This window comes from Adiantum capillus-veneris, chromosome 3, assembly GCF_014529385.1.
Source record: "Adiantum capillus-veneris isolate H3 chromosome 3, ASM1452938v2, whole genome shotgun sequence".
Taxonomy (NCBI): domain Eukaryota; kingdom Viridiplantae; phylum Streptophyta; class Polypodiopsida; order Polypodiales; family Pteridaceae; genus Adiantum; species Adiantum capillus-veneris.
This window is the reverse complement of record NC_140933.1, coordinates 85421747-85435547: the sequence shown is the minus strand read 5'-3', so window position 1 is coordinate 85435547 and position 13801 is coordinate 85421747.

Below are 13801 nucleotides of genomic sequence, written 5' to 3'. Positions count from 1 at the left end.
TCCTTGTGCAAACTAGGCCATACATACCCCTCTTGCAAAATCTTATGCAAGGTGATCTTTAGAGCAAAATGGCCAACACATGCGCCTTCATGATTCTCTTCCAACACTCTGTAAAGCTCCTCCCGCCAAGGTACACGTCTCAACACGAGATCAGCCCCTTTCATGTATAAGACATCACCAATCAATTTGTACCTGTATGCTCTACGCACAAAGCCATACTTCTTAGACTTCTGAATCTCCTTTGGAATGATTCCTGTTAGCAAAAACTCCTCTTCTTGATCCAAACTTTCTCGGCCATGATAAAGAGGTAAAGTGGTCCTCAACACAAATAGCTCCCCAATTATGCCTTGAGCTGCTTCATGTGCCTCTCCATTTAGAGCACGTTCAATGTGTCTGATGATCCATGCTTCGAACTTTTTTAACAGGCCTTTAATTCTGAAGCACATTTCCTTCAATGAGGTGTTCTTGCTCTTCCACACACCCAACGCTTACTTCACCGCTAACAAGGCATCACCTTTTATGCTCAACCTTCGAACCCCATGCTTCAAACAAATGTGTAATCCGGCTTCCAGAGTAGCATATTCAGCCTCATTGTTACTATGAGCATCCAATTTGAACCCTCTCTTGCATACTAGCTTCCCCTCTGGATCATAAAGTGCTATACCCCCTGAAGTTGCATCATGGCTCTTTCTGTATGAACCATCAAAGAACAACACATGTGCATTGCTGATCTGTGGCACTTCTTCAACTACCTTTCTCACCACCTCTTCCTTAACAATAAGGGGATTCTCCTTGTAGGTCAACAAATCAGCTAGGGTAGCCCTTGTACTATCTTCCACTAGAAAAGAGAACTCAAACTCTTGCAGCTCAATTACCCATTTCTTCACCACATTTGACATGTTAGTACCATTAATTAACTGTGGCAAAAAGGCATAACTCGTCAAGAAAACAAAAGGCCGTGGTAGAAAGTAATGACGAAATCGTCGACAAGCAAATATTACATTGGCCATCACTAGCTCTACTTCCGAGAACTTTCTCTCCGCTACCAAATTCACTCGGCTTGCACAATACACTGGCCTCATATAATGGCTGCCCTTCCCCTTTTGCAATAGCATGGCTCCAATGGCATCATCCCCTACTGAGGGATTTACATAAAAAACTTTCTCCCAATCAGGAGCCTGCATGGCTGACAAACCCCCTAACACCTCTTTCGCCTCTTGAAACACTTCTTCACACTTGTCATCCCATTGCAATGGATCATGCTTTGCCACTTGTTGTAATGGATAAAGAATCTGAGAAGACAATGGAATAAATCTTGCCATGTACTTCACTTTGTGTATAAAGGTTGCCAATTGCTTCGTACTCGTAGGTGATGGAAGAAGAATAATAGACTTAACCTTGTCTGGATCAGCCTCAATGCCATTTTCTGACACCATGTGGCCCAATAACTTCACCCTTGGCTGTGCTAGATGACATTTCTTTGGATTTAGTTGTCCTCCATATTCATCATATCGAGCCAATACCATCTGCAGCTTCTCATGGTGTTCAGCCCTACTGCTATAAACACAGAAGTCATCCATAAAAGCTTTAACACAACTACCAATGAATGGTTCCAACACCCAATTTTCTCTCTCTTGATAGAAGGAAGGTCCATTTGAAAACCCAAATGGCAATACTGTGTAGGAATAGCAGCCCCATGGCGTAATAAAAGTTGTCTTTGTGCGGTCTTTAAGAGCAATCTTCAATCGAAAATAGCCTGAAAAACCATCACACACACTGTACCTCTCATAACCTGTCACTGAATCCAAGATCTGATCAATGAATGGAAGAGGATATGGGTTCTTCTTAGTGGCTGCGTTTAAGGGTTTAAAATCTACACAAATTCTCCACTTCCCATCCTTCTTTGGACTGACTACAACTGGACTCACCTATTCTGTGGTCTCCATAGGGACTATGAACCCTGCCTTCAATAACTTGTCCACCTCTTCTCGCAAGGCTTCCATTTGCTCTTGACCCATCCTTCTTAGCCTTTGCCGCACTGGCTTAGCACCTTCTTTCAGCTCTATATGCATCTCTTTGCCCTTGAACCCTCTAATCTCTTCATATGAAGTAATGAACAAATAAGGAAAACTAGCCAGCATGTGCAAATATATATCCTTCTCCATAGTTCAGAGGTCTCCATTGATCATTTGTGTCATCAATTCTTGCTTCTTTGACAACTCAACCTTGGTTTGCATCAGCCCTTCAATCACTTCATAAGGCCCTTCACTTTCATCTTCAACCTCATTCGCAAATGCAACTAAACCAAACTCCTGGATTTCTTTGTCCATCAAAAGAAATGCAACATCAGCATCCTCATCACTGCTGGTAGTGCTATCACTGTCCTCATCTGTCACCGTGGAAGAGTCTTCATCACTAGACTCATCCTCATCTTCATAAAGCTCCTCTAATCGTTTCCTTGTGTCCATATTATAAAGCTTCTTGGTACCTGTCTTTCCATAGAGGCTAATCGTACCATGTCGCCAATCTTGAACAGCTCCCACTGCACGTAACCATGCCCAATATAATAGGATATGCTCCCAACCCTGTTGGCATCACATGAAAATCAACCACTGCCTTTGCATCATATGCCTCCACTTCTAAGCTCTTTACAACACCCAAGCATTTTACTTTTTGATGGTTTGCCAATCTGATCCGAAAACCTGACACCCCAACCACTGTGAGACCCATCTTCTCAACGCATGAGTGTGTTATGACGCATATTTGGGCTCTGCCATCCACATAACCTTGTCCCGAATTTTTCCTTTTATGCCACACATCTACTATTGGACAAATGTCTGGTAGCTCATCCATTGCCAACACCTTTACTGAACCTCTCTCTGGCTCTTTCTCCATTGGGTTAACCATCCTCTTCCACTGTCTCTTTAGCTTAGGCACCATCTCTATAAGTTGCCCAAAAGTAACATCTGCCTTCCTGTTCGTCAGATCCTCCTTCAAGTCATAGCTTAATTGCCCATCCCCTAGTGGAAAATCTGAAACATGAAACTTTCGACGAGCTCTCCTTTTCCTCTTGGCGTTGACATCCTCGCCTTCATGGCTCTTTCCTTTCTTCTTACTAGGACCTGGGGCACTTCTTCCTTCCTTATCCTCTGTGGTCCTCTTCCCAATAGGCATCACTAATGTATCCTCTAGCTTTGATGCCTTCTCCAAGGTGACTACACTTAGCACTTTTGTCTTTCCCTTTTCCTCCTGGGTCAGTCCGCTGGTTCCTTCGTCTCCCTTAATTTCGATGCCATAATCATTTGACCTAGTTAGCACCTGTCTTGGCAATGGATACATTTCTCCCCCCATCCTTGGTGGCTTATCACATTGCGGGCTGATGTGACCCAACTCTCCACAATTATAACATGTGGGCGTCTGTCTCCAAAACCTACCATTGCTTTGTCCAACACCATTCCTAGGCCTTTCTTCACCTCCTGGCTGATTTGCAAACCTCCCTCGACCTCGATTATTTCCCACTTGACCTAGCATGTTTAGTCTGAGATTCTTCATCAAATCTACCATTTGCCTCATGTCTTGCCTTAACCCATCATCTTGCACTGCTGTAGTGACCACTGATGGCATAACCTGAGTAGTAACAGGAACCACTGGTTCGTGATGAACCCTTGACATGCGACCTTGTAAAGACTCTATAGGCTGAAATTCATACCTCATGGGCGAAGACTCCACCCCTAACTGGCTCATTTTCCTCAACTTCCACTCTTTGTTCCTTGCTACCTCTAGTGCATCTTCATATGTCCTAGGCTTCTTTAGCTCCACTCTCCACCGTATATTCTCCCAAAGACCAGCCAAGAACCTGTCCTTCTTCATCATGCCAGGCGGGGGTACCTGTGGTGCTAAGGCCTTGCACATTCTCTCCCATGCAATGAAAACTTACGTATGTACGCATCTACTGGCTCACCTTCCTTCTGCACCAAACCTTGTACTTCTTGCCACACTTTGTCAGGATCTTCTATCTTCACAAACTCCACTTCCAATCCATGCCTTAGATTGTCCCAACTCAATCTTACAGGTGGATCTGCTGCACGCAACTCCTCTTCAAATGCCTTGGACCAAACTCGTGCATCACTCTTCAAAAAAATTTGGAGAAGGCGTAACATTTGCGTAGGGTCATGAATCTGGTTGCTAATGCAGGCAACCTCCATCTTTTCCAAAAATTCTTCCACATCTTCATCACTTCTTCCATGAAACTCCAGATAAGAGAAAGCCATGGCTACCCAAGTTTCAATGCTTTGAGAACCCCTTTGAACACACGTGCAAGAACCCAAAACTTTTGACTACCCAATCCCCAAAAACTTCAATGGAGCTCAACTTTAGATAAGGACAAACACATGCACATCAAATGAGTTTTCATAGTTGATCATCGGAATTACAACAGGCAAAGGACATTCCAAGATCTCTCGTAATCTTCTTGGCCCAAACATAAAGACTATGTGATGCTGGAAAAAAATCTTCCTGGACACATGAACATTTATCTGGATTCTTTGAGTTAAATGAAATGGAGTGAATTGAGGGCCATTTTGATCATCCATTAAAGCCAACCATGAAACTCCCAAGAAGGCACACCTGACTTAACCTCTGATTTTGCCAAAATTTCAGCAGCATAACAACATAAATGGCTCAAAAGACCAAAAAACCAGCCATCATAACTTGGAAAAATTTTGGCAGAGTTTCCCCAGAAATAGAGCAGTAGGAACCCAAAATATAGACTGTATATGTATGTATAAACTGTCAACAATAGAACCCAAGCATCAAGTAGGACTCACTAGTACATAGCCTATGGCGAGGTCACAAAAAGAGTTCTCCAGCTACCTGTATCACCGAAAGGATCTCTACATTTGAGAATCCCCCAGCTCAATAAAAACCTCACGCTATCGACCCTCACACGAAGGCTAATGCAAATCGCGTATAGTCAAGTCTCAGAAATGACTATCTTCCATACCAAGTCTCAGAAATGGATGGGACTGCCAAATACAACCAAGTATGGCTCCACAAATGCGTACAATGGCAGTTTCCACAAGTAACGTACAATCCAGCAGACAATGCGCTCAAACAGGCGCTAAGTGATGCATACCCACAACAACTGCAAGTGACATCACTGCTAGTATATCACTATACTCCAGCTACCTGTACCTGTAACCTGTAACCTGTAACCTGTAACCTGTAATATGCAACCTGTAATCCCGAATCTCGAAGCTCGAAGCTCGAAGCAGAAGGTACTCGAAGAAGATCCTCTGTGGGGGCACCAAAAGAATGTGAGCGGGATGAAAACACACACAACGCCTCTATAACGACCCAAAACACACTCTTGGGAAGATACACACACACACACACTATGGGGAACCACTCGGCTTAGACAACACACCTGGCCGAGACAGGGAACACACCTCTGGAGTGAGAGGAGAGAGACTATCCACTTGCCCACTCCACACAGACACACACACACACACACACACACCCAAAAAACTCAGCTCAAAAGAGGAGAATTTCTGATGTTTAGATACAATTGAGCTTGGGCCAACACCAATGGGGCAAATAGCTCACACAATATGGGTAAAATAAGACAGATACAATCACAAACTAGAGCAGAAACTTCGCTCATAGGAGAAACTTACATAGAAAAAAAACAGGAAAAGAGTGAGGAATTTGGCAAAATGGACAGCGCCATCGCGTTCGGAACGGCCCAAAACCACATTCTACAATGTCAATGCTCAAATCCGACCTCGGATGAGCAATTTACGGCCAAAACAGGCTCCAAACACCCCAAAAAACACTGCGGCTGTTCCTCCTCTCTTCTCCACGTTTTTTCTGGTCTTCTCTCTTGTTTTTCAGTTCCCACACTTAGCTTTATTAGTTGGGCACCCTTGACCTTTTAGATGACCTCAAACGGACCCCGAACAGGCCAAAAACTGACCTCGTAGTGCATAGTTGTCACCCTGCTGCATCCATGCGCACACCTGGCACTCATTTCTTTTCAATAATGTGTCTCACAACCACGTGAAGTTGCCCCAAAAAGTGGTCCTAATGATGACCTTTCTGCATAACTCTCACAAGAAAACACCACTTTGTGTCCGTATTCATCCACGTGCAAATATTGACCCCGTTCGCCCTCCTGACGCCACTAGATGCCATCTGACGCACCTGCTTACCTCATGTCGTCGGCCCGCGGATAGCTTCCTCAAAAAGTTTTACGCGCTACCAACTCCTTATTGTGGAAAAAACACAGTGGTACTGGTAAAGTGAAAATCGATGCACTATGTACACCCTGTCCTACCTGTACACATGTGGACCCCACGTAACCACCTGGCTCTGAAAAATGGGCAATTCTTTATTTGATGCACCATGCATGTATATGTACATATGCGCAATCCATTGCTCCAAAAAACTCATGACAATGGCAGTGCTAAAGTTTTGATTATGATAAAAGTCTTCCTTACAAAATGACCTAGCTACCTTATATACTAAGGCTACCTTAGGTTTAACAAAAAATGGGGTTGAAAGGGTCAAATGGCTTTGTATTTACAATCGGGAAGTGCCATTGCACCCCGTCTTCTGAAACTAGAATAACTACTCATTACAAATGACGTTTATAGCCATAATTCGTAGCATTTCATAACTCGCAAAAGATAAGACTTTGGTACGAAACTTGAGTTATGTTGTGTTGTTGACCCAGTGGTCAACAAGAGCGCCTAGTCCTAGCTCTTAGATTTGCAACTACAAAGTTTAGGTCATATGAGATGCCTAGGTAGTTTGTGATTTTAACCATGGATGAGATGTTTCCCTATGTTGTACAACACATGGATGTTTCTGCTAGGATCACTAAATGGCTAGTTCGTCTGCAAGAATTTGACTACATGGTACAGGTGGAAAGCACGACAAGGGCAAGCTTGGGGGGACTCATGACCTACCAAAAATTTGAGAAGAAGGTGAAGCAATCTAAAGGGGAAGGAATTCAATCACTTCCAGAGCCACCAGTGGTAGAAAGAGCACACTCTCTCTACTTTGATGGAGCCTACAAGCGAGCATCCGACAACGTAGCTGCAGGCATAGTGGTCTTTGATGACAAAGGTATCAAGGTATTTTCGCTTGGCCAGTTGTTAGAATCACATTCTAACAATGAAGCTAAGTATGTAGCACTGACTAAGGGTTTACAATGGTGCGTCTTGCAAGGGGTAAAGCGCCTTAATGTATTTGGAGATGCTCTACTTTTGGTAAGACAAGTAAATGGGGTATGGATATGTAAGAATCCTAGCTTAAGGACTCACTTAAGCTGTGTAAAAACTCTGTTGGGTAAGTTTGAAGCAGTTCAACTACACCACATCCCAAGGGCTCAAAACCATGAGGCTGATGCCTTAGCAAGCGAAAGCCTGCAGGAAGTGGTGGTTGGGGCTATAAAGCTAAAGCTCCCTCTATTTCAATGTAGTGACGCCTTACCTGACATCATGTATTTTTCGGAAATAGGGAAATGTCCACTGGATTTAACAAAAGGATAGAAGAAATGGCTTACCCGGAAGGCCACAAGGTATCGGCTTATCAATGACGGTTTGTATTGTAAGGGTAACAACCAAATACTCAGGAAGGTCCCTCTCTCTAATGAAATTACGGGGGTAATTGCCAGTTGTCATGATGGTGTCTGTGGTGGTCACTTTGCCCTAGATATAACAAGTAGGAAAATCTTTTAGGCTGGTTTTGTATGGCCTAGCCTCAATTGTGATGGTCCCTCATGCCTGAACCATAGACACCTATCCTTTTTTGTGGACCATTTGAAAAGTGGGGTATAGACGCCATAGGACCATTGCCTAGGGCCAACTCAGGGAAGTTCTTCATCATCATGGGAGTCGACTATATGACTAGATGGGCGGAAGCTACAACCACTACTAGAATCACAGCGGTAGAGGTAGCTAAATTTGTCTATGAGCACATATGTTTCAAGTTTGGCACACCATTAGAAATCATCTCTGATAGAGGGCCAGGTTTCATAACAGATTTGGTAGGAGAATCAATGCAAAAACTTGGCATTACAAGGAGGCACTCCTCACCATATTACCCTCAATGTAATGGCCTAGTTGAGAAAGTTAATGGAATGGTTTGTAAAATTATCACCAAGCAGGTTAACAATCATCCTGGAGATTAGGATAAGTATCTACTCCCAGCTTTGTGGGCCTACAAAACCTCACTCTGTACATCTTTGGGGTTCACCCCATATCATTTGATATTTGGCAAGGAGGCAATCTTGCCTATTGAGGTGCAACTAGCAAGTCTCAGAGTGATGGCAAGCCAGCTTCAACAGCCCAACATGCATTTTCGAGATCACATCCTTGACTTGGAAAGACTACAGCTGGACAGAGAAGAAGCAATCAATTATTATGCGGCACAGGTAGAGCACAAACGACTTAGTTTCAACCAGCATCTTCGGTGCAACGATTTAAAGAAGGGCATGTTGGTGCTCTGCTTCAACAATCACTTCGACACACACAAAGATAAGAAGCTCCTACTCCGATGGGAAGGCCCTTTCATCATGAGGAAGAAGTATGCCGATGGGAGTTACCAGCTTATGGAAGCTGATGGTAAGCTTCATAAAACCAGAGTAAATGGTTGGCGGCTCAAACCTTATTTTCTACAGTTTGATCAGACTCCACTTATCGACATTCCTGATGAGGATACACCATCAACCTCCACCTCCGGTGACAATGATCAAACAAATGAGTTAGAGGCATAAATGCCCTAACCTTAGGGGGAGGGCTAATGATATCAGTTTAGCCGCACCGCCCTCTAGCCCGGCCAAAGAAACTAAAGTTGGCCAGTTTTCGAAACCAAGGCCGCATGAATCAACCCATTCGGGGAGCCGGAGGTAAAGAAACAACAAGAAATAGCATTTTCCTTATTATTATTGCCGCCACCAACCCCACACTCCCTCTCATCTTTTATTTCCCTCTCTCTCTTCCACCAAACCCCGCAAGGCGCATAAAAACAAGTCCTCTCCTGTCTTTCTTCCACTGGCGGGCCGCCATGCATGAACCAGAGTCACAATCTCTCTCATGCATTATTTATATACACACACACTTTCACATTTTTTATTTCCTCTCTCTCATACCTCTCTCGCTCATCCATACTCCACTGGTGGGCCGCCATACCTCACCCCTCCCTCTTCCCTCTCGTCCACACTCCCTGGACCTCACTCTCCCCTCCATCTCTCTCCTCTTGTTTTCCTCCCATCGGCGGGCAACCGTGCTCCCAAGCAAAATGCGATTCTCTCTCTCTCTCTCTCTCTCTCTCTCTCTCTCTCTCTCTCTCTCTCTCTCTCTCTCTCTCTCTCTCTTCTTTCCCTCTTTCTCTCTCTCTCTCTCTCTCTCTCTCTCTCTCTCTCTCTCTCTCTCTCTCTCTCTCTCTCTCTCTCCCCCTCAATTTGTTGTGTGTGTGTGTGTGTGTGTGTGTAAACAGCCCGCAGGCCGCGCAATGATACACACTCTCTCTCTCTCTCTCTATCTCTCTCTCTCTCTCTCTCTCTCTCTCTCTCTCTCTCTCTCTCTCTCTCTCTCATAACTCAACACCCCCTACCCTTACCCCACCCCATTGACACTCAAACCCCCCCCCCCCCCCCCCTTCCTCTCTCGCTATCGGCCAGGTGCTGGCTCGAGGCCCCTCTCTCTCTCTCTCTTTCTCTCTCTTGCTCCCGATTCAAGCCTGAAGACACAACATCACCGAGACTCTCTCTCTCTCTCTCTCTCTCTCTCTCTCTCTCTCTCTCTCTCTTATCCACACACACACACACACACACACCTACTCTCAACTCCCTCACCCTCTCCCTCACCTTCTCAGCCCCCACCATCCCCTCCTTCCCTCGCTCACTCTCTCACACTCCCTCCCTCGCTCTCTGTGTCGGGACAGCAGCCCGAAAGCTCTCTCCCTCTCTCTCTCTCTCTCTCTCTCTCTCTCTCTCTCTCTCTCTCTCTCTCTCTCTCTCTCTCTCTCTCTCTAAACACACACACACTCTCCCCCTCCCCTCTCTCCCCAGTGCCCTCAATATCTCCCTCTCTCACTCTCGTTCTCTCGCCATGTCTCCCTGTGCACCAGAAGCACGTAAATATATATATATATATATTTATATTATGTACACATATTTTACCAAAAATTACCCCCCTCTCTCTCATTCCCACACACACACACACTCGTTTACACACACAATCCCTATATACATACACATATGCATGCACCACACAACACATAAACACATACTCACACTCACGCACTCACATATATACACACACATCTACACAAACTCACCCATAGACACACCGAACACGCACGAATATACACACACACACCAAAAAATACTAAAAAAAACCAAAGAAATCAACGCCAAAAACAAAGAAGAAGAAGGACAAGTCGCGCGCTGTCGGCACCAAAACAAGAAAAGGTGCCGAAGGCACACCCCCACCGGCACCGAGAGGAAGTGACATGTAGCATCTCGGCTTCCCGCAACAAATACCAATTTTGGCAGCCTTAAACGTCATACCGACCACCCGAACCATCAACAAAACCCCTTGTAAATGCCCAGAACTCCACTCTTCCCTAATAACCTAGCTAGTGGCTAGTGGATTGTAAAAAAACTCTCCCCATCCCACTCTTTCCTCTATATCTCTACCTTCTCTCCCTCTCTATCTCTCTTACTAGAGAGGCATCTAGGCTCCCTACAGCGATCAATGGATATTTGCAAGGACCATTAGGTAAGGACCACCTCTCAAGCCTATATAAAGAGGCTTCCGCTAAGCACAAAGGAAACAAGTGAAGGAGGAACACACTAGCTCCATGCACTCTACATTTTAAGCACTACTAAGCTCATAATGCACCCCCCAAGCTAGAGAGCTCATGGCATCATGTTTGGTTTCAAGCTTGGGCATTTTAGCATTGACATCATCACCATTTTCCCCATTATCCACCACACCATGGTTGAGTCACTAGTCATGACCACTCCATGCACATAAGGCAGTCATTACTCCCCCGCAAGGCAGCATGAGAACGCTAGGATTGAATGCATCGGCACCATGCTACCTTGGGCCGCTTTCGATGTTGGTGATTGACGTTGTCGGTGGCTGCATCGTTTGGATGTTTTCCCTCAACTAACCTCCACGCTAACTCCAACTTTGCCATGCACCATATGGCACTCGCATTTCATCATGCATCCCTAGTGCCAAGAGCCAGGTTTGTAACAGTCAAGACCACCATTTGTAAGTATCATCATCGCCAATAAAAGGGTGCAATGTTGTCTTGATCTTTGGGGTCCATTATCTGTTCTCCTTAGTTTTGTTTTCCCACATTCGTGGGATGTTTCGTCTCTTGTATATCACTTTGCTTGTGCTCCATCACGTGCGGCCTCTCCAATCAGTTAGTATGCTCCATTCCGACCTTGTCACATACCTCTCTTGTACACACACTCTTGACTATTGACTAGGTATTTTCTACATGTGGACATTTGCTATATCACCATTTCGTGTTGGTTACCTAGAGGGCATCTCAGTTTTTGCTACCCTAGGTCATGTACGTCTGCATCCTAGCCGCACTTATGCTAGGTGGTGCCCCCTCTCTAGTTATAGGATTACTCCTACCTTGAGATGATGCTTGTGGATGTTCAGGCTATGTGTGGTGTAGAGGCCACCCCATATAGCATGTCATTTTCGGCTATCAACGCCATTGCAAAGGAGGAGAAACTTGCACTGTTTCCATTGCATGATGTGAACTATGCCATTACATGGGAAATGGCTTAGATGTAGCGAATCATAATGGCCAGGTGGTTCAAAAGAGAGAGAACTAAGTCCAAGAAGTGCCTGGAGTGCAACATTATGCGCATAAGGAAAATGAAGAGTACTCCAGTTACGTACATCCCTATGGGGATGTCATTTTTGATGAGTGATATCCTATGCTAGACCCAATATGGGTGCCAAAGCTGAAGGAATACAATAAGCAGGCCCTCACACTTGATTTGATTGGCCTTTTAGTTACCATTGTAGAGACCCCCTTTGGTGAAAGCCTCTTGCATATGTAGGAGAAATGATAAGCCACACATGTAGTCTGCACTCCCAAGAAGTGTATTGTTGCAAAGATAGCCACAAGTTCTTGGATTTGTGCATCATATTTTTCAATGTGTTTATATGGAGCAGTTTCATGATGCCTAAAGTGAAAGGAATTCTAAACAGTGTCTTCAAATTGCAGCGGCCATTACTATTAGGTGTTATGTCATAGAAGGGTGTCTTGGCTGATGCACAATAAGCTTGTATTCTTCAAAGACTTGAAGTTATTTTGGAGAGAAAAACCCACAAATTAGGTTCGACAACACTCTTATCATTGATGATAGTAAATAAAAAGTGTGCCAAAACGATGAAGGAACTTGGTTTCTTGCTCCCAAGTTGGAGCACCATACTGAAAAGCAACGGCAAGACTTCTTGGCAGACACCTTAAAAGACTGACTATTGTGTGGTTACCTACATTGTGCGGACGGTCCGGTTTTGCGAGCTCCATCTACGAGCTTCATCTGGTGATTCGGTGAGCATACGTTGTCCGCTTTTGCATTGCAGCATATCCACGGATTCACATTGAGTAGAGCTACACATTAGGAACTTTAGATTTTGGAAACAAAGACCTGCAAATTTTGGCCAGACATCCTACGTGATTTTGCACCGTGTGTTTTGGGTTGGGATTTTGGTTCATAGACCTTAGGGAGAGTGACCTATTGGTGTTAGTAGGGTCTCCTTCAAGTTCTATGGTGTTTTGAGATTGTTTGATGGGTGTTCGGCTCTAGAAAGCGTTGTAAGAAGTTTCCTCTTATGCACTCCTGAAGGCTCTAACTTAGACATTGGGCAAAGACCTCTGTAGGAATTAGTTAGTGAGTGGCATAAAATGGTAACCATCTTTTTGCAACATTTGTCAGCCTACTCAACGTCCTCTTCCTCATATGTGTATATATTTTTCTACGCTATTAAGTTATCTAGAGTAAATTCCCCCTCTTCGAATAGCCTTTGTGGCGACACATACATTATACTCTTCCCAAAAATGTCACCTTAGTCATATATTTATATTACCACCCTTTTCTTTTTTGCTCTGTAAATAGAATAAGCATACAATAACCAACTATATACCCCCAAACTTTCTTACCTCTTGTGAATTAGTAGTAGAAAAATAATATATCCATCTTCCACCCCATATAGATAAATTCCCATGGAAATCAACTCTCCACTTGTCTTTACCAAAGATTATGGTCCCTCTCTACAAGTCTTCTATGCCCCCTACATAGGTGGCCCAATATCTCTTAAGAATATACATATAGTTTCTCTCCTTTCAAAAAGACTCCAATTGTATATTCTTTTCACAAGCAAATAATATTGGGCCCTCCTCCATTTGTTTAAGCATCATAGCCTTTTGAAAAAGCATGATTCCCCTTGGATGCATACAAGCAAAGGGCCCATACAAGAAGACTTGGAAGCAAAAGGTTCCCTAGCCTAGTGTGGACCTTCCAAACCGAATTCCTTGGTGCATGGGCGTGAAGAATAGTTCAAATTCATATCAAACTTGTTGAGAAGGTCAATTTTGCCTTTTGAAGCATGTCATTCCGAGCTACAGATAAAAAGTTATGGTCAAAATAGTGTAAATCTGTCAGATTCGCAGCAAAAGGGAACTGTAAATCAAGTAAATCAAGAGGGTGAGATCTTATTTTTCCCCTACTCATCTTCTAGAAGAGCAATGAGTG